The sequence below is a fragment of the Sturnira hondurensis genome, unplaced genomic scaffold (genome assembly GCF_014824575.4).
Source record: "Sturnira hondurensis isolate 20B ecotype Veracruz unplaced genomic scaffold, ASM1482457v3 Scaffold0021143, whole genome shotgun sequence".
NCBI classification, from domain to species: domain Eukaryota; kingdom Metazoa; phylum Chordata; class Mammalia; order Chiroptera; family Phyllostomidae; genus Sturnira; species Sturnira hondurensis.
Window position 1 is genome coordinate 31254156 of NW_028093774.1, and position 22891 is coordinate 31277046.

A 22891-nucleotide genomic window follows, 5' to 3' on the forward strand; every position below is an offset into this window, starting at 1 on the left:
TCACTGTAATTCTAAATCACAGGTAATGATAGGGTTAGAGGAATGACTGTGCTCAACTGCCACTCACATAAATTCTGAGTTTTCACTGCTTGATAACTTACACTAAGCAGGAAAGCAAATAATACACCACATTCATAAAATGGAATCTAACCTAGTGAAAGTTGAAGTCAGAGAGCATTAAGGGCTCTAACCCTACTAAATCACAATGGAGGCAAGCATACAAAATGCCTCCTAACTGTGGGAGATTAGATCACTCAATCACTTTGTATCCTAGTCTGTCCATCTAAAAAATAAGAACATGTAACAGATGCTCTGAGATCTCTTCCAGCATAGAGTCCATACTTCTAAGAAATTAACATCCTGTATGTATATGTTGGAACATGATAAGCCATTCCTCTTTAATCATTCACTTAAAATGATACAGGCTATAGCAGCTGCTATCAAGTCCCCCAAAAATAAAGTACTAATCAGCCATGCGGCAATGCCATTTCATCTATAAACTGACAATTAAAGATGAATAATAAAAAATAACTGCTCATTTCATTAGCAACGATGAGAACTGGGTCAATTAACTGTAGATTGTTTTTAAACTTCACTCATTTAGTTTAACTGAGGGATTGAGAAAAAAGGAACAAGGACTCACAAACACGGACAACAGTACGGTGATTGCAGGGGTAGGGGGTATAAGAAGGTTAAATGGTAATGAAAAAAATACAATAAAAAAAGAAATACAATACTATATTTATAAAAGGAAGAGAGGGCCAAGCTGAATTTGGAAAGTTTCAATGCCAGAACAGCTTTACCAAAAAATTTTCAAAATCATCCACTAAAATCAAGAAATTGTACTAGATGATTCTTTGTACTAAAAGGTTCTTTTTGGCTTCAGAACGTCAGTACATGAGAATAAGTTGTCTTTATAAAGCAACCGATAAACTGATGCAAATTAGGCTAGAAGAAACATGTTTAGTTTTCTTTATGCATTTTGCTTATATGCAATACCATAGATAAGTAAAAATTTCTAACTAAGCGGTAGTCACAATTTTTGTCTTTGGTGAAGTATACATAAATCTCACAGAAAAAACCCTTAAAGAGTGGCATATGTGAAATTCTTTTACCACAGAAAGTCTTAAAATACTTTCCAACATTCACTCTCTTGATAATCTATTTGAAAACAATTATAGTCCATTATAAGGTATTGGAGTAAAGAACTAAAAATTTTCTCATTTAAGATGAGACTTGCCCAGAAAGTATAGTAATTACATCCAAGAATTCTATAGAATTTTTCCTCCTGAGAATTAAGCATAAGATTTCTAACAAAAGAGAAGATTATGGTCTCCTAGCTGGTATGCTATAAACTTCAAGTTACTGACTCAAATTGAAGCAGCAATTTACCATGTGATATGAGAGCAGATGATTTACATAATAGAAAATAAATACATAATAGAAAACAGAATCAATGAAATGTGGGGAAAAGAAAATACAAATATCTGATTTAAAAAAAAAACAAATGTTGAAACATATGAAGTGCCAGAATTAGAACTTACAACTCACAGATCTAGACAGTTTAAGCCCATGATTAGGGGCCAGGACATTAATTTATATATGCCAAAAATGGTCAACCCACACAAAAAGAAGCTTAAATAACTAAACTATAACATTTAAACTAAACTATTATTTACAAAACAAGATTTAAGGCAGGAAAAGCAATGCTGAAAACCTTTAATTAGAGTTACATTTGATAACCAAAGAAACCTAATAACCAAGGCAAAAAAATAGTATCATTCTATAACTTATGCATATGCTTGGCACATAGTAGTACTCAATATTTATTGAATAAAAGAAGCTATGACAACTTTAAAAGGAAAATATAACCCTAAAAAATACCAAGATAGAAAATATAATCTAAATAAAGTTTCACTACCACTGTTTAAAATACTAAATGCCAACATAAAATAAACTTACAGTGCTATAACATTTTAAGCTATTACCTCAGTGTTAATGAAAAATAAATAACTTGCAAACCTGAGAAAAGATCATCTCAAAGCTTAAAGTAGTAGGTACTTTCTTTTCCCCAATTACTAAGGGAAGGTATATTATAGTTTTCACTCGCAAATCTGTTCAAAGAGTTCTTACATTAAGATCACTCTGAAATGCTTGCCTTAGTTAAAACCTCATATGTATTTTATTTTAGTATTGTGATTTAAGGGCCAAGGGAGTATCAAATGATTGGTAACCCTGAATGTCTATCAGAACTTGACTATTCAGAGACTCTGGGACATGGATATCCTTCTGTAACAGGGAATCCATCCCATCCTAACTTAATCCAGTTTCCAAACAGGGAAAATAACTACAAATCAATATATTTTGCTTCACATTCCAAATTAGATAAGTAGATCATGTCACACAATCCATGCCAAAAAAAAAAAAAAGCTACATTACATACAATTTTCAGAGAAGTCACAATTCATAAGCATCTAGCAAGAAAAAGCACAAAGGCCAAAAAAGTAAAGGAAATTCATTTTCTTACAGACAAAATGTGAAAATCTCTGATTATTTCATTTGTGCTCTTTCAGAGAATCGCTAAAACTACTATTAAATGAGAGCACTTAGGCTGCCATCAGGAAAGTCAGTAATGCACCTGGTAAGAACACAAAAGACTGACTCACCTGTATGGAATCCATTATCCTTTCAAAAAAGCCCAAGTATGGTACTAGAGGACACAATGCACTTTTTACTGGACAAGAAGAGAATGATTTTTCCTTGTCCTGCTTTCCAGCTGCCCAAAGAATAGATCTCATACTGATTGTAATATGACTCTCTTCAGGAAGAAAAGGTGGATAAAGTGCTTACAAACAATAGCTATTTCATAAAAGTATATTTCCAAATGTTCTTTCAGATTTTTATTACTCAGAAAGTTGAAAGATTTTAAACTAAAATTTCAACCTCTGTTTTCCTTAAACTGCAAATTTCAAGGAAAAAAACCCTTATGCCTGTAGTCTTGCAATTAATCATATTGGAGACTTCCTGTTAAACACAACTACGAAACACAGTGGGTACAACTGATCACAGTGGATTAAAACCAAAATAGCCTCTATGATACCCGCAGTGTTGCAAAAGTGTGGGAGGAAACAGGCAATTTTATACACGTTGCAGGGGATTTATTGGTGTATTTTATTATGCAACAATTTAAAAAGATAAAAATGTCACTTTAAAAATTTTCATCAATAGGAGAAACATCCAAAGAAATACTAAGTGCTAAAAAAGGAGGTAAAGTGGCATATGCTAATACCCAAGACCTCTTGCTAACTGAAAAAGCAAGGTAAGAATGTACTATGACTCAACATGTGCATATTTCAAATTGATATGATCATACCATTTCATTTACTATGTATGATTTCTACCTTATACAATTTCACAATATAAATTCCAAATAAGATTAAACACTATTATATAACATATGAAAACAAATCCATACATAAGCTAAAGCATTTTATAAAGAATTTGCTCCTCAAATTGCTATTTCGTGGCCCTGGCCAGGTAGCTCAGTTGGTCAGAGCATTGTCCTGATACACTGAGTTTGCAGGTTCGATCCCTGGTCAGGGCACATACAAGAAGTGACAAATGAATGCATAAATTAAGTGGAACAACAAATCAATCTCTCTCTCTTGCTCACCCTCTCTCTCCCCAAAATCAATATATAAAAATCTTTAAAATTTTGCTACTTCATGCATTGCCATAACATTTAATCAAGACCTTAGTCAGTGATAAAAAAGTTATAAGGTTCTCCCTAAAAACACCATTATCAAAGTTTACAAGATAAAGTATTTCCCTTTGCAATTTACAGTTAGCAAAACAATATTACTGGATTCCCCCTATATTACTTTACTTCTTAAAGTAGTTTATATGCCCCTGAACAAAAACCACTTCTCTACATAATGACAATGGCTTATTTGACATAGGTACCTGGAAATCTCTCCCGATTACCATTTAAAAAATGCCTAATGGTGTACGAGTTCTGGTAATGTGTCTCTTTTGTTGTAATTAAGATGAAGTGATTATATTAATTATTATTGCAATAACAAAATACCCCAAAATGTAGAAGCTTAAAACAATAAACATTTATCTCACAGTTTCTGAGTGTCAGGGATCCAGTAGCAGCTTATTCGTCAAGATGTAAGTTGTGACTGGCACCTGAAGACAGGACTGAACTGGAGAACCAAAGATGGCCTGCTCACTTAGCCGCTGCCTGGAGGCCTCAGCCACTCATCACAGGGCCTTTCCAAACGGCTGCTTACAATACAGAAACCGTCCTTCCTGACAGCAAGTGGTCCATGAGAGAGCCACAGAGTCTTTTTATGACCTAATATTGGAAATGACAAACCATCACTTCTGCCATATTTTATTGGTCACACAGGCAACTGATATAATTTGGGAAGAAGTTATACAAGGGCATGAAAACCAGGAGGCAGGAATCACTGGGAGCCCTCTTGGATTTGGGCTGTAACAGTGATACACTGGCAGATATTTTTTGGTTGATGTCCTTTTACACAAGTCCACAAATTCTTTGATATTCTCTCATCAGAAGGTGAAGTCTAATTCCCCACCCCTCTTGAACATGGGCTGTTGTTACAACTCTAACAAGTGGCAGAAATGACAGTATCAGACATCCAGAGTAGTTCATGAGACATGATGGCTTCTACCTTTCTCTCTCTCCAATCAACCATTCTAGGGAAAGAAAGCTACCATGTTGTGACAACACCAAAGAAACTTAGAAGGGGCACATATAGCAAAGAAATAAGGCTTCTAACCACAAACAGGAAGGAATTCCTTACAAAAGCCACATGAGCAACCTTAGAATTGTATCCTCCAGTCCCAGTTGAGCCTTCAGATAACTATAGCTGAGGGAAGTCAGTCTGAAAGCTGATCTTTTTCCAGCAGGGTCTGGAGATGACTGCAACCCAGTCTATACCGTCAGCCATAACCTCCTAGCTAAGCCACCACTGAATCCCAAACTCACTGTGAGACATTGTTTTTGCTTTTCAAAGGTTTAAATAATTTGTTACAAAGAAATAGGTAGCTAATATACAGCACAACCAGTTTTATGAGGCCAGAGTAACTCCAATACTTAAACTTAACAAGGTCATTACCAAAAAATAAAATAAAATTACAGAATATCCAAGCAAAGATCCTTAACAAACTATTTGTAAACTAAATTTAACAATATACAAAAATAATGATATATCATGACATATTCAGGTTAAGGCCAGGAACACAATTTTGTTTTACTACTCAAAGATCAATTACTCAGGATAAAGGAAAAGAAACATACAGTTATTTCAATAGATCCAAAAAAGGCATTGACAGAATTCAAAACAAGTTTGTGACTTAAAAAGAAAAAATAACTCTCAACAAACTAGGAATAGTAAAGAGTTTCCTCAAATTGATAAAGGGCATCTTTGAAAACACCTATAATTAGTATCACATCTAATGGTGAAACACTGCATTTCATAAGACTGAATGTCATCTGCCCAAAACCAACAAAAAGGCAAGAATGTCCATTTTCACCATTCTATTCAGCATTACCAGAGGTTCCAGCACTATGTTAAGGCCAAAATAATTAATTAATAAAGATGGGAATAACAGAAGTACAATAGCTCTATTTATAGATAATAAGATTATTTTATAGAAAATCTCAGCTAATCTATAAACTACCCATGAGAATAAATGAATTCAGCAAAATTGTAAGATTTAGTTACTAAATGAAAATCAATTGTGTCTTTATATACTAGTAGCAAATGATTGGAAAGTGAATTTTTTTAAGGACCATATACAGTAGAACCAAAAAATATAGTGGGGTCGGGGGAGTGGCAGGGGGTAATGCAGACAATTGTAACTAAACAACAATAAAGTAATTCATTAAATAAATACATAAATAGCAGTTGACTAAGACCTCTACATTAGAAACTACAAAACTTGACTGAGTGAAATTAAAGATTTAAATAAATTAAAAGATATATCATCTTCATTTACTGAAATACTCAGTATTATCAAGATGGAAACTCTCCCCGAATTTAAAGCAATCTTAATCAATACTCTAGCAGGCATTTTTACTAAAATTGACAAACTCACTCTAAAGGTTATACAAATAGGCAAAGGACTCAGAACAACCAAAGCAATTTTTAAAATGAAAAACAAAGTTAGGTGTCTTGCACTACCTGATTTCAAGACTCACCACAAAGCTGAAAAATTAAAACAGTTTAGTTGTACTGGCAAAGATACTTATAAATAGAGGTTAGAAACAGACTCACACTTAGTCAATTGATCTTTGACAAAAATGCTAAGGCAACCCAAGGGAAAAATAAGAAAGAATTTTCAACAAATGGTGCTAGATCAACTAGATATCCTTGTGTGTGTGCGTGGGGGGGGGGGGAACAACACTCACACCACACCTAAAAATTAACTTGAAATGAATCACAGATCTAAATATAAAATCTAAAACTATAAAACTTAAAACATTAAACATATACCTAGCACACAACTTAGCCATGACACTCCCATTTATCCAAGAGAAACAAAAACATGTTTAAACAAACACTTTTACATAAAAGTTTATAGCAGCTCTTTTATAATACTAACAACTGGAAATAAGCCAACTGTCTACCAACTAACTGGTGAATGGATAAACAAACTAGTGTATCTATACAATGGAACAGCACTCAGCAATAAAGAACGAACCACTGATACACACAGAAACAGAGAAGAATTTCAAAATAAGTTGAATGAAAGAAGCCAGGTAAAAAAAGAATACAGATTACATGATTCTACGTAAAACTATAGCAGAAGCAAACTAGTATGTGACAAGATAAAGTAAATCAGTTGCGGCCTGGAAGCGGAAGTAGAGGGATAAATGGATCACCAAAGGGCATAAGAAAATTTGGGGTAAGTGGGCAATAGAAATATTTGTTTCAGCTGTGGTGACGGCTTCACGGTGAATAAAAAATTACACTCTTTAAATATGTATGCTTTAGCCCTGGCTGGGTGGCTCAGCTGGTTGGAGCGTCATTCAGTACATGAAGGGGTTACAGGTTTGACCCCCAGTCAGGGCACATATCTAGGCTGCAGGTTCAATCCCCAGTTGGGGCACATACAAGAGGCAACAGATGGATGTTTCTCTCTCACATCAATCTTTTCTCTCCCTCTCTTTCATCCTCTCTCTCTCTCTAAAAAAAAAAACTACACACACACACACACACACATATCCATAGCCATCCTCTTGTGAGACTTAAAAATACATGTGTGTATGTTTTAATGAATGTTAATCAATAACCTCAAAAAAGTTGAAAAAAGCAAAACAAATAAAAAGAAACATATTAGTAATATCTACCAAATTTTAAATGCACATTCTGCTGTTATAATTTTCTCCTATATATTCACATACACACAAAAATAAGGATGTACATTGAAAGTGTGGTATCAAACATCTGGAAACCACCAAATTCCATTAATAAACAACAGATTACATAAATTACTGTTGACCCTTGAACAACTCAGGTCTGAATTACATGGGTCCATTTATACACAGATTTCTTTCAATAAACATTGTAAATGTATTTTCACTTCCTAATGATTTTCTTAATAACATTTTCTTTTCTGCAGCTTATTTTATTGTAAAAATACAGTACCTAATACATATGACATGTAAAATGTGTTAATCAACTATTCATGGTATCAGCAAGATTTCTGGTCACCAGTGGACTATTAGTTAAGTTTGGGGGAGTCAAAGGTTATATGAGAATTTTGAACTGCTTGGGGTCAGTACCTCTAACTCCCCACATTGTTCAATGGTCAACAGTAATACATTTTAAAAAGATGGAATACACTGCAAGTACAGAATAAGAATATAGTCAATAATACTGTGACAACTATGCATGGTGTCAGTTGAGTACTGGAAAAATCAGGGGTGGGGGAACACTATGCAAAGTATATGTTTGTCTAACCACTATGCTATACACCTGAAACCAGTACAAAATAATACTGAAAGTAAACTGTAACTGAAAAATTAAAAAACTTACAACCAAAATAAGGAGAATGACATATACTTATATGCTCAAACATGAGAAATTATCCATGATATACTGATAAATAAATAAAGTTGCAGAGAAATTCATATAGCACAATCCTATTTGTATTTAATGTTTACAAAAAATGCATATGCATAGAAATCGCTAGCTGTGGTTACATCTGCTTGACCAGTACCCTTAGCATACTTAAAATTCTCTATCACTGCACGCCCTGGCTGGTGTAGCTCAGTGGATTGAGCACGGGCCTGCGAACCAGAGGCTCGTGGTTCGATTCCCAGTCAGGGCACATACCTAGGTTGCAGGCCAGTTCCCGGCAGGGGACACACAATACATTGTGTGTCCTTGGCAGAAGCAACCACACATTGATATTTCTCTCCCTCTCTCCTTCCCTTCCCCTCTAAAGATAAATAAAAATATTTTTAAAAAATAAAGTATATCTTTAAAAAAATTCTCTATCATTGCAAATATTTTACAATTTCTCACAAAAAAACACTACGTAAAAGTCAAGATTGACACCACCACTCTTACTAGTTACGTGCCCAATCAATATCAGTTGCTACATGCCAGGCACAACATGCCAAGCACTTGCACTACTTGCCCTTTATCTAATCTTCACAACAAACCTGTAAAGTAAGTGATATTATTTTATCACCATTTGAGAGACTTGGGAATCTGGGGATTCAAAAAACTCTTACTAAAGATCACACAACTAGTAACTGAGTAGTAGCACAAGGACTTAACTCAAGTTTGATTCCAAAGCTGATGCTTTTAGCCACTGCACCAAATTGTCTCTCTGGAAGCATATTCTAGAGACCAAAAACTCATAAATGAATACAGCAATGGGGAACACAGAGTTAGTAAAGAGAATATAATAAAAAAGCACAGTTTTAGTTTCTGGTTCTATATTTTGGTAGGAAAAGAAGAAACCTTGGTATCTACATATGTATATAATTGTCCTCTGTGAGGTATTTTATTAATCAATCCACTTGGGCCATATGTTTCCAATAATTTCTAGTTTGTTACATTCTAACTGCTACCTAAATATATAAATATTGGTTTCTATTCCATTCCAAATCATATAAATCCAAATTACATAAAGACAACTGGAGGCACAACTCATGTATTTCCCAAGGGGGAACTACAAATACTAATCTTATAACTAACTGTGGCAATTTATTATTTTTAACACCATTCCTCCTATAAATTGTATGTTTTAGCATTTAGTTGCAGCATATTACATAGATGGGGTTTTTTTTTTGCAATTAACCTCCAAAAGATATTAAATATTAATAAATGTGCCAGATACAATTATAAGAAACAAGACATTAGAATCTGAATAATGCAGAAACATCTAGTGTAACATATACTTTAGATCTTAAAACTACACTTAAACTACCTTAAGAATAAGAGATTTTGTCTTCAAAATTTGCTTATAAATGGCAACTCTCTAAAGAAGCTCATTCCCTTTGCTATCGATTGGGATTAAAGATATGTAGATAAAGAATTTTTACCTAACATCATATTTTATTAAATTTTAAGACATCAGTTATGTATTAATTTCACTGTCAATATTATCATTTTTAGAAAATAAAGTAATGTGTATGTAATCCAGCAAATTCCTATTCTGTAAAAATCACACATTATATAACACTGATTTCTACCTAATTGTTCACTTGTGTGTGGGGGGTAACACAAGAATCAGAAAGCAGAAATTAAAATAAATGCTCTGTAAAAGTATTAGGTACAATCTTTTCTGTAGTCAAAAATATTTTATCTTTTCAATAAAACTACAAAATAGACACCTTAAAAGAAAAATATTTTAAAATAAAACTAAAAATAAAGCAAATATTAAAAATTACACTCCTGATGCCAAAGAATATAGAAATATATCCCTAAACAATTCTTACATAAACTCCAATGGATCTCCAAAATATACCATCTGCCATGTCACACTTCACAATCCTATTACTTTTCTTAAGTTATTTTTTCTCATATTTTCCATTCCAACTCCATAGATCAAGTAGCAACAAATAAGATAAAACATGTTTTAGTAACAGTATCTGAAACAGTACGAAAAATGATGTTCTGTTTAGAGACCAATTAATTATATCCAGAAAGAGAACACTACAGAAATATTTATGGAGAAATTATACCTAACAGTGGTAAATTTCAAGACATTTATATTTTAATAAAATGAAGTGTTTCTAAGTAAATCAGAGTAAGTGCTAGATGCAGTCTGCTTCAGGTACCTGAAGTCAGAACAGCAGCCTCATTAAATATCTATGCATCAGGGACGCAGAGGCACTGCACCACATTGACAGAGCCCTCATTAATTTTCAATGATATGGCCACTAGCATATTTGTGTTCTAAAAACTGACTGAGGTAAACAACCATTTTTCTTCATCTTTAAACTGTTTTTTACGTATTGTAACTTAGTAAATGGGAAGAAACCTAATAATCTAAAACATTTCTAATGAAGCTCATTAAATTTTACATTTTCTTGTCTTTTCGCAGAGAATATATATACTCATTTGCACATGTATCTATTTCTTGATACAAAATATCAAAAAAATGAGATATGCAGAATAAAAATACTATAAAATAAGTTATCCTTATGAGGTGGTTGATATAATCTTCCTAGACACTTGAGTATACAGTATAACAATACAAAATAAAGGCTAAATAATGGATTCTTCAAAGATATTGTGAGATCTTTTGTTCTCCAAAAACATTAGAAAGAAAATTTATTTCTAATTAAACTAAAAAAAAAGTTATCCTCCAAATCATTTTATCACATAAATAATACAATTAGGTTTTCTACTTTATATATGGACTATACCTCAAAAACAAAATACTATAACATTGTTTATATATTATCAATGAAAAAGATAAAGCAAAAAACAGGATTGATGGCTAAATCATTACAGAATGTTTAAAGCATTTTTTTAATTTTAAGCTAATATCCTGGAAACTAAATACAGAGAGAAAACTATTCTAAGCATATTTAAATTGATTTTGGTATTGTAGTATTTTCATTTTTTTACAGAAAATGTGTTCGGGTTCCAATCTCATGGCATTACATTAATAATAATTTTATTTAGCAAATGTGATCAAATTTTAATTGAATAATTCCTACCTGGGATTTACACAGAAAGAAGAAAATGGAACTGGCAAGTGGGCAATACAACCATGTATCTTTTCTCAGCCTTCAGTTTCCCCCTTGTTAAGAAAAGGGGGGCACGTGCAGACAAAAATGAAAAAGATAACTGCTAAACTCCTTTATATTTTAAATTAACTGAGTTTGCCAGCTTCCCATCAATCCCTTTGACAGAACAAATGGTACTCTTAGCATGTACTTTTGCACAGGCTTCCATCCTCAGGCTGAGAGCCAAATCAGACATCATACTTCACTTTCCCTTAGGTCGAATATTTAAATCTTTCCTTTTCACTGGCTGCTCCACAAAAACATTTATGCATTTGGAATCAACTAAAGATTTTCATTCCCTTGATGCTAATTTTGAAGTTCAGGGTACACCCACCAAAATTATTTGCTTCCCCAAAGGCTCTTTTTTCTAAATCAGGAGAATGGTTATGATTAAGTTTCAGGATTTCAGGTTTCTGTTTCTTTAATAGTACTTTTTTTTTTAACAAAGTTTACTTCACACATTACATAAAGCCCACTTTCACACCTGAATTACAAAGAATATATTTATAACTCTAAAATTCCTAGTTCTTCCTTATCAAGAAGAGAGAAAAACTAATTTCCTTTCAATTACTCAAAAGAAGAGCCAACGCTATAAAACCAGTGGGGGCAGCAGCCACGTGTGCCGCATTTACTAGAGTACACCCAGCACAGTGTTTCCCAAAAGTACTCGAACACAAGACTCTCCTAGAGAGCTAGTATAAAGCAAGATTCCTCCCCCAAAGGTGCATGTAGGGTACAGAAATTTGTACCCTAAATAAACACCCAAGATGATTCTTAGGATAAGGCAAGTCTGGGAATCAGTGGCCTGGAAAATGGATTAAGTGTATGAGAAAAACTCCAAACTTGTATTTATTCGTGAACACCAACAACTAATAAATTACTTGAGTCTTGCCTTGCTTCTTTGAAAACAGACTTAGCAGATTTAAAACTTAAAGAAAACCATTAAGATCACTAGATTAAATTTTCACTCAATTACTCTCTATTTACTGTCTTAAGCACTATTGGTAAGTAAATAGGAAGCAAACTGCCAAAGAGACTCCTGAAACTTAACCTAAAAACTGTATATTTTTGCATTTAAAATACTGAAAAATAACACTATACAGTTGATCATGTATAATAAACTAAATATAACTAAATATAATTTCACTCTTATATTTACCTGATTTTTTAAACTTACTTGAATTGTGCCTCATCTAATGCTACTGGGTAAACCCACTGTACAGATAAGAAAACAAAGACTTAAAAAAGATGACTAATTCTCCCTAAATCACACAGCTAAAAAAGCAGCAAAACTAGGTTCAAACTCATGCAGACTATCATTACATACTTGTTACACAAAACATTTTATGCCCACAGCAGAAAAAAGGCAATGGGAAATAAATTAATTCTGTCTCTGTTAGTATCCCTAAAGGAAACTAATGTGCTATTGGTTTCAGGTTTTAAAAAAAAATAAAATAGTTTGCATTTTAACAAGTAAATATGAACATCTAATAGATGGCTTCATATTACCCATTTGAATATTAAACACAAATTTGATAACGTAACTTCTAAGGAAAGAGATCCTAAAGGGTGCTCATCCATGAAGCCAGAGTTCCGATGGAACTTGCTGATACCTTCAGAAGCAAAACCTTTAAAAAGGTTTCCTCGAGAGAAGGAAAAATATACATACATGTACATTTTAAATACATAATATGTATATTACATATGTACTTATGTCCCTATATAAATATATACTATATATGGGGAAGAGAGAGAGATTGAGAACTAACCAGTTAGCAGATAAAAGTAAGCCTAAAAACAGATTCCCAATTCGGAAAAAAAAATTAGAGAAGAGCTACATGGGGACAGGGATTAATATACAAACACAAAGAGAAACATTATGAATATCAATAAGTACTAAATGTTTAGTAATTAAAGTTCTAACAACTGCAACACTAAGTTACACTCTGTAAGAAAATGAATGGAAATGATTATACTGGCACATGTTTCATCTTAAAGACTAAGTGCACTAAGTCATTTTTCGTCAACCAAAAAATATATATTTATTATAGCCATAAATAACCAATTCACAATACAGTGTGCATATTCTGTAAATAGGGTGATCAGCACTCCCCTCCAAATTTAGAAAGAAAATTACAACTAACAAAAATAATTAAACTTTTATTATGAGTTTTATTAATGGTGTAAAAAACAAAGAAAACTACAATTTTCTAATTAACTAGTCACTAAATTATTCACATTTTAAGAGACTGAAGGGGGCTAAAAATGATCTATTCCAAACAAATGAACAAATCAAAGTTAAATAGCTGGCCTAAACAGGCCAATCTATTGCAAAATGAGAACCTAGATTTTCTAACTCATGATTCAGTGTTCTTTCTACTATGCTACAAAATTGAATTATTAAAATACATGGGACACCAACTCATATATGTAGTAAAAGCAAAAACCATCTCCTAAGAAAATGACCTTGAGAATTTCATTGTAATTAACATTCAGAAGACATATTCATTCTCTACCACTACTCTGAAGCATTATGTTTTAATGAACATCAAAGCACTCCATTAAAAAAAATACTTAGAAAAGTACTAATGAAGAAGCCAAAAGAGTTAAAAAAAAAAAACAGTAATAACAATCAGAAAGTACAAGAGGAAAGAAATGCTAAAGGAACACAAGCAATTGCCAATTTTGAGGTAAAGAAAATAAACATGCATGTACACGTAGAACAGACTACAGAAGTAAATGCCTCAACAGTAAGGCCAGCCTTTCCTAACAAAAAATGATGGAGTAATGATGCCTGCTAGCATTCCAACGATGAGCCACCATAAAACAAAATATGAGACAACTGTTTATAACCATTAGAATAATAGGCAGCACAAAAACTATAATCCTCAGAGATGAGAAAGACACTGCCAAACTAAGTCCTACAATCACCTCAGCTTTTTACCTGGAGACAATTTCCATGACCATGGCCCAGGAAGCAAGAGTTTAAGAAGGGAAAAAGGTTGTGCTAAGCTGAATAGTTACAACTCAGAGCAGTTGATAAGTCTCAAACCTGCAAGGCAGAAGGTCCAGAAGTCTGTGTCGGGAATACCCCAAGCCCTTGGCCAAGGAACAGGCTGCACTTGTGCAGAACAAAACCAACCAAGGCTTAAAAGACAGTGGTGGAGAAAGGAATAGAGAGTAGTTTAAAGAGTACTGGGTACACTTTGGATTTCTTGACTAGCCAGAATAGAAAAATCACATTAATACTTTAGTAACACCTAAGACATTCAGCAGAGATACCAAAATGGCCTCAACTGAGAGTTAAGGACCACATCCTAGAATAACACATTCTAGGCTCACCCAAAGGCTAAAATCAAGCCCCAGTGAGTTTTCAAGGTATTAACAGTTTGAAGATTTAGTTGCACTAAAGCAAGGGTGTCAAACTCATTTTCACAGGGGACCACATCAGCCTTACAGTTGCCTTCAAAGAGCTGAATGTAATCTTAGGACTGCATAAATGTAACTACTCCTTAACAGTTAAACAAGAGCTCAGTGTTGCCACTGGGTAGAAACAAGGTGCCAAGCCAGATAAAACAAGGTGGAGGGCTGGATTCGGCCCATGGGCCTATGTTTAACACCTGTGCACTAAACTAAGAAAACTCATTAGGCTCTGCACAAATCTATCCCGGCAAAGATTAAAACCAAGCCTACAAAGTTCAGTGATCAGCCAGTAACTAAATTACCCACAAGACTTAAAAATTTTTTTAAAAAAACACTTCACAGAAAGATGAAAAAATTCAGAATCTCTAAAATGCATCATCTACACAATCCAGTAATACAACTGAAAAAAGTACTGAACATAAAAGTGTGATCTGCAGTCAAAAAAAGAGCAGTCATAGAAACCAACCCTGAGACAAATAAGAAGTTGGACCAAGCAGATAGAAACTTTTAAATCAGCTATTATATTTTTAAAGATTAACCCAAAATATGTTCAAAACATTAAAGAAAATATAGTCAAAAGAAATAAAGGAAAATATGATCATAAAGAGTATAAAGGTAGGAAATGTAATAAGATAAGCTAAAACTTTAAAAAAGAACAAGATGAAAACTCTAGAACAAAAAGTACATTAACAAATTAAAAATCTACTGAATGGGCTTAACAGATAATCAGAAATGGCAGTTGGAAGTCAGCAACCTTGACAATAATCAATAAAAAGTATCCAATCTGAAGAACAGAGAAAAAAAAGGCTGAAGAAGACTTAAAAGCACCTCAGGAACTTAGAGAACAATATCAGAGTCTACCACACATGTAACTGGAGTTCCCAGATGAGAAGAAGGTGAAAATAATGCAAAGAGAATAACTGAAAATTTCTAAGTAGGATGAAAAAACATTGCCTTACAAATCTATGCTCAGCAAACCTCAACTAGGTTAGAACCTCAAATACAAGGAAAACCACACCTGGCCTTATACTCAAACTACTAACAACCAAAGATAAAGACAAAATCTTGAAAGCAGCCTCAAAAGATTTTTATATAATGAGACCAAAGATATGAGTAACAGCTAACTTCTCATCACAAACAATGAAGATCATAAAAAAATGGAATCCTCTCTTTCAAGTGGTGAAATGCCAACCCATCATTTCTATTCAGCAAAAATATCCTTCAAACAGAAGGATGAGATAAAAACACTTTCAGATAAAGAAATCTGGGAGACTACTTCACCAACAGTTCTGAACTACCAGAGATGCTAAAGAATATTCTTCAGGCAGAAGAAAATCAATACAACTATAAAATCATATCACAGAAAGGAAGGACACCAAAGATGGAAAATAAGTAGATAAATATAAAAGACTACCTTTTACCACTTTACACTCACTAGGATGGCTATAATCAAAAAAGATAAACAGTAAGTGTAAGCAAAACATGTAGAAAAACTGGATCCCTCATGCACTGCTGGTGGGAATGTAAAATGGTGCAGCCACTTTGGAAAACAGTCTCATGGTTCCTCAAATGATTAAACAGTTGTCATACAATCCAACAATTAGGGTCCTAAGTACATACACAAGGGAATGAAATCATCTGTCCCACAAAAACTTGTGCATGAATGTTCACAGAAACATTATTATAACAGCCAAAAAGTAGGGGTAGGGGGAACAAATGTCCATAAACTAATGAATGGATAAATAAAATGTGTTATATCAATACAATGAACCAGTGTTAACAAAAAGAAATGAAATCCTAATAAATGCTACAGCATGGACGAACCTTGAAACATTATACTTAGTAAAAGCCAATCACAGAGGACCGTATACTGCATGATTCCAATTGTATGAAATGTCCGGATTATGCAGTCTGCAGCGACAGAGAGTACATTAACAGCTGCCTGGGGCTGGGAAGCAAAGGCAGAGGGGAGACCAATGGGGGTGATGGTTATGTGATGAGGGGTTTCTTTATAAAGTAATAAAAATGTTCTAAAATTAACTGTAGTAATGGATGCACATCTCAGAATATACCAAAAGCCACTAAACTCTACACTTTACATGAGGTAATTTCATGGTATGTTAATTACATCTCAATAAAGTAGTTTTTAAACAGACTTTTTTTTTAATTTTCTACATTTCCTTAAAGACAACTGACTATTTAAAGCAAAAATAACAACATTGAATCATACATAAAAATAAAAAATAGGACATCATCAGCATAAAGGATGAGAAGTTGAGTAAATGGAATTACTTTGTTCGTATTTGTGGGGTAGTGAAGTGGGAAGTGAAAAATAGGGGCCCTGACTGACGTGGCTCAGTGGGGCAGGGCCACCCTAGGAACCAAAGATCACCGGCTCCACTTCAAGTCAGGGCACGTGCCCGGGCTGGCAGCATGTGAGAGGCAAGGGATCAACTGATGTTTCTCTCCCTCTCTTTCTTTCTTCCTTCCCTTTTCTCTAAAATTAAATTAAATATTTAAAAAAAAGAAACTGAAAAGTAAGGTATATCAGATGACTCCAAATAGACTTTGAAAATGATGAACACTGTTATACCTAGAGAAACTACAAAAAAAATAACAATAAAGACCTATTGTTAATAGGCCAATACTTTAAAATATCTAATTAATCCAAACTAAGTCAGGAAAAGAACAAGAAAAATAAAACAAATGGGCCCATCCCAGAAGCTTCTAGTAGGTTCCAAAAGGTGGTGCATGAGGTTGGTAACGTGGAGCAGACGGAGTCGATTCAACTGGGTTCCTGGCTGGGCTATGGAGCAGGTGAATGAGCTAAAAGAGAAGGGCAATGAGGCCCTGCGTGCTGGCAACATCAACAATGCCTTACAGTGCACTCGGAAGCAATTAAGTTGGATCCCCAGAACTGCCCACTCTACAGCAATCTCTCAGCGGGCTACACCAAGAAGGAGACTACCAGAGGCCTATGAGGATGACTGCAAAACCGCTGACTTAAAGCCTGACTGGGGCAAGGGTTATTCTTGCAAAGCAGCAGCTCTTGAGTTCTCAAACCGATTTGAAGAAGCCAAGGGAACCTATGAGGAGGGTTTAAAACATGAAGCAAATAATCCTCAGCTCAAAGAGGGTTTATAGAACATGGAGGCTCGGTTGGCAGAGAGGAAATTCATGAACCCTTTCAACATGCCCAACCTGTACCAGAAACTGGAGAGTGATCCCTGGACTAGAGCGCTGCTCAGTGACCCTTCCTACCAGGCACTGACACAGCAACTACAAAACAAGCCAACCAACCTGGACACGAAACTGCAAGACCCTCAGATCATGACCACTCTCAGTGTCCTCCTGGGGTTTGATCTGGGCAGTATGGATGAGGAGGAAGGGATCGCAACACCTCCACCACCACAACCTCCCAAAACAGGAGACCAAGCCAGAACCAATGGAAGAGGATCTTCCAGAGAATAAGAAGCAGGCGCTGAAAGAAAAACAGCTGGGGAATGAGGCCTACAAAAAGAAGGACTTCAACACAGCCCTACGACAGGGCCAAAGACCCGGACCCCACCAACATCACTTACATGACCAACCAAGCAGCTGTATACTTTGAAAACGGCAACTACAGTAAATGCAGGGAGCTTTGTGAGAAGGCCATTGAAGTAGGACAAGAAAACCGGGAAGACTATCAGCAGATTGTCAGAGCTTATGCACGAATTGGCAATCCCTACCTCAAAGAGGAAAAACACAAGGATGCCATCCATTTCTACAAGTCTCTGGCAGAGCACAGAACACTAGACGTGCTCAAGAAATGCTAACAGGCAGAGAAAAACTTGAAGGAGCAAGAGGAGCTGGCCTACATAAACCCTGACCTGGCTTTGGAGGAGAAGAACAAAGGCAATGAACGTTTCCAGAAAGCGGACTATCCCCAAGCCATGAAGGATTATACAGAAGCCATCAAACAGAACCCAAAAAATGCCAAGTTGCACAGCAATCAAGTGGCCTACTACCCCAAACTCCTGGAGTTTCAGCTGGCACTCAAGGACTGTGAAGAGTATATTCAGCTAGAGCCAAGCTTCAAGGATTATACATGGAAAGCAGCTGCCCTAGAAGCCATAAAGGGCTACACAAAAGCGATGGATATCTACCAGAAGGCACTAGAGCTGGTCTCCAACTGTAAGGAGGCAGCAGATGGATACCAGCGCTGTATGATGGCCCAGTTCAACCAACACAACAGCCCCAAAGATGTGAAGCAACAGACCATTGCTGACCCAGAGGTGCAGCAGATCATGAGTAACCCAGCCATGTGGTTCATCCTGGAACAGATGCAAAAGGACCCTCAGGCACTGAGTAAACATTTAAAGAATCCTGTAATAGCACGGAAGATCCAGAAGCTGATTGATGTGGGTCTGATTTCAATTTGGTGATGACTCACTTATCATGCCCCTTCCCTTTGCCCTCATGTGGAAAGAGGAGCTGGGACCGTGGGGAGCAGCACAGCACGGAGCCAGAAGGGAGAAGAGGGGAAAAGCAAACAACCTATCTCTATATATTCATACAGGCCTGTGTGGAAGATACAGAGACTTGTACCCATGTTACTCTATAGCAGCTGCCTCTGGGACCTGCCAGCACATGCATGGTCTCTTCTGCTGTCCTTGAGTTTCATGTCTCTGTCCCCTGTCCCCAGTCACTGTCTCAGCTGCTCTCTCATAGTTGCTTATATTTTATTTGGGGCAGTGGGCATGTATGGGGAGGGGAGGGCGTTCTTCCTAACTTCAGATCCATCCCAACTGTCTTCACATTGTTCGCTCCACATCCCCTTCTCCAATAAAGCAAGCCAATTGGGCTTGGTTGCTAAAAAAAAAAAAAAAAAAAGAGGGGACAAATGGAAAGCAAATAGACTAAAACCCAGTATCAATAATTACATTAAATATAAAGGGACTCACATATAAATTAAAAGGCATAGATTGCTGGACCAGATTTTTTTTTAAAAGACCCAAGTATGTACTATCTACTTAATACAAGACACATACTAGTTGAAAGCAAAAGGATAGAAAAACATATACAATCAAGCAATAAGCATAAGAAAACTGACATGACTACATTAATATTAGACAAAACTTCAGGGCAGAGTATTTACAAGAGGCAAAAAAAGACATTTCATAAAGGCATAGCAATTCTAAATATCTATGTACCTAATAAAAAGGCTTTAAAATTCTGTATATGAAGCATAACTGAACTAAAAAGAGAAATTGATAAATCCATAATCTAGTTGGAATACTTGATGTGAGTAGATAAATTAGTAAAGATATATTCAATAATAGATCTGAATAACATTATCAACTAAATCACTCTGACATGTATAATACACTATGCCCAACAGCTAGAGAATATACATTCTTTTCAAATATACATTGATTGCTCATCAAAATGAACCATACTCAAGATTTTAAATAAATTTCAAAAAAATTTCAATACTAAAATTTAACAGTATATGTTCTTACCACAAAAGAATAAAGTTAGAAATTAACAACAATATTTCTAGAAAGTCCCCTTTTCTAATTCTTCTACCCAGAATGAGGGCCTTTTCCTAATTATTCTGCCCAGAAGAGGTGCTGTTGCCTAATTTGTCTAGCATACTGGTTAAAACAAATAAATTAATACCACTTGTGAATCATTCTTTCCAACAATAAATAAATATGACCTTAATCTGATAAACCTCCTAAATATAACTAACAATTTAGAGAAGATACAGAAGAATACATTACACAATACTACAGAGATGCAATCAGCCAAATTCAAATGGGAAATTCTTACAAACTACCCAGTAACATCAGTAAGAGACAGACAAAGAGGAACAGAAAAAAGGTAAGAAGGGGCTCAAGAGAAAGAGTTAAGTAAATATGGCAAAGTATGGACTTTTACGTTTCAGGACATGCTGTTATTTACTTTACTACTTTGGGATAGAAAATAAATTTTTCAAGACTGTAGTTAAATGAGAATTAGATACAACTGACTCCACCTAATGTAATATGCCCTCAGAATTCTATGAAAGAATTCTGTGCAAGGCCCATTTCTTAAAACAGGTGGCCATGATAAACAAAGAAAAAATTACCCTTTTCTGTAATGAAGACAAAGTTCATCCTTGAATTGAAAAAACACACACACGTGAAATCCAACCTTCTTTGATGTGCATGCCATCAATTCATCTGAGTATTTGCTGATTGAGTGGATATGTAAAGAAATATGCTTCCTCAATCACCAACAGTTGAGACTGTCAGCTGGTTTCTCAAAGACACCTTCCAGGCAAGAAGGGGCTGGAAAGAAGTATTCCAAGTCATGAATTCCAAAGACCTACAGCCAAGATTGCTCTATCCAGCAAAGCTTTCATTTAGAATGGAAGGGCAGATAAAGTGCTTCTCAGATAAGGTCAAGTTCAAGGAGTGCATCATCACCAAGTTCTTATTATATGAAATGTTAAAGGGACTTATCTAAGAAAAAGAAGATAAAAACTATGAACAGTGAAAGGACAGCAAACTCACAGTGATTAACAACCACACCTAAACAAAAGCAAACTAAGAGGACAGCTAGATTGGGAGCGGAACCATAGAAATGGAGATCACATGGAGGGTTAGCAACAGGGGAGTGGGAGGAGGAGAAGTGGGGAGAAGGTACAGAGAATAAATAGCATAGACAGTAGGTAGAAAATAGGGGGGAGGGCAGGAATACTATGGGAAATACAGAATCTAAAGAGCTTGTGACTCATGGACATGAACAAAAGGGGGGGAATGGTGGGGGAGGGGTGTGCAGGGTGGAGGGGAGTGAAGGGGGGAATGGGACAACTGTAATGGCATATTCAATAAAATGTATTTTTTTAAAAACTTAAATAAATTTTTAAAAAATTTTTAAATGTTTCACCTCTTTTCTCCTTTCTACCCCTGTACTTTCCCCCATAAATAGGACTCCCAATTAATCTTTCCGTAATCCTATACTTCCTACCATTTGGGAAGCACTACTACTCACACCATCACTGCCTCCTATGAAATGCCTTTGCTACATGCTCAAAATGTCTTTGCTACTTGAGTATAGAAACAAGAAATAAAATAAGTAAAATAGCCAGCATCAAGACGGCCCAGTGACTCCTGCCTTATGGTATTCACACTCTCATGTGTAAATACCCTCCCATGTTGTAACAGCATTGTTTGGTGTTAACAAAATATAGTAAAAGTGATGGTGATGTCACTTCTGTGATTAGATTATAAAGACTTTGTGGCTTCTTGTTTTCTCACATCACTAACTGTGGAAAAAGCCATGTCATGTGTAGCCCTATGGAAGGATAACAGGAGGAATTGAAGCCTCCTGCCAAGAGCCACAGCATGACCTTGGAAACAAATACTCCAGTCTCAGAAAATAGCTTGAGAGACCCTCATGAGTGATCCTGAGCCAGAATCACTCAGCTAAGCCACTCTCAGATTTCTGACACTCAGAAACTCTGTAAGAACAAATGTTTGCTGTTTTAAGCTAAGTTTTGGGGTCATTCATTACACAGCAATTAATAACTAATACAAATGGCAATGCTAAATAATAATACACGCCAGCTCCTCTGAGATTAACATGTGTATTATAAAAATGCCCAAGTTCATTTCCGTGAAATACATGCTGTAAAAAAGTATTTCATATTACCTTTTACTACCAAATCAAAAGTATTTCACCCCAAATCCATAATGTTTTATTACCTACCAGAACAGTGAGATGAAAAATAATAATAATGCCCAATATCAGCAAAGATGTGTGGCAAAAGAAATCACCTACATAGTTATTTGGGGCATGATTAATACAATCTTTTTTTAAAACAACCGGGCTATATTTATCAAAATTTAAGCATCACATACAATTGCACTACTTAGGCATTTACCCTGTGATTTGCTTGTTGTATCTCATGATATACTTGCTTAAGTCCTCAAAGAGCGAGAGAAAGAGAAAGAAAGAATTTACCGCAATGAAAAACTGGAAATCTAAATATTCATTTTAAAACTTATTAAATCAATTATAGTGCAAATGAACAATGGACTACCATCCAACTGCTAAAAATAAAGAAGACATATACATATTGATTTAGAAAAGATATCCAAGATATACATTAAAAAGTAAGAAGATATATAAATAGAAGCATATACCATGTCC

General features: G+C 35.1%; 1 protein-coding gene and 1 pseudogene across 2 annotated transcripts in view; one reads left to right on the plus strand and one right to left on the minus strand.

Moving 5' to 3' along the window:
• The window catches only part of MNAT1 (MNAT1 component of CDK activating kinase), a 167383-nt gene that overhangs the window by 139961 nt on the left and 4531 nt on the right, over positions 1 to 22891 (minus strand). The window lies entirely within an intron of this gene.
• LOC118976848 (stress-induced-phosphoprotein 1-like) lies at positions 17400 to 19289 on the plus strand (annotated as a pseudogene).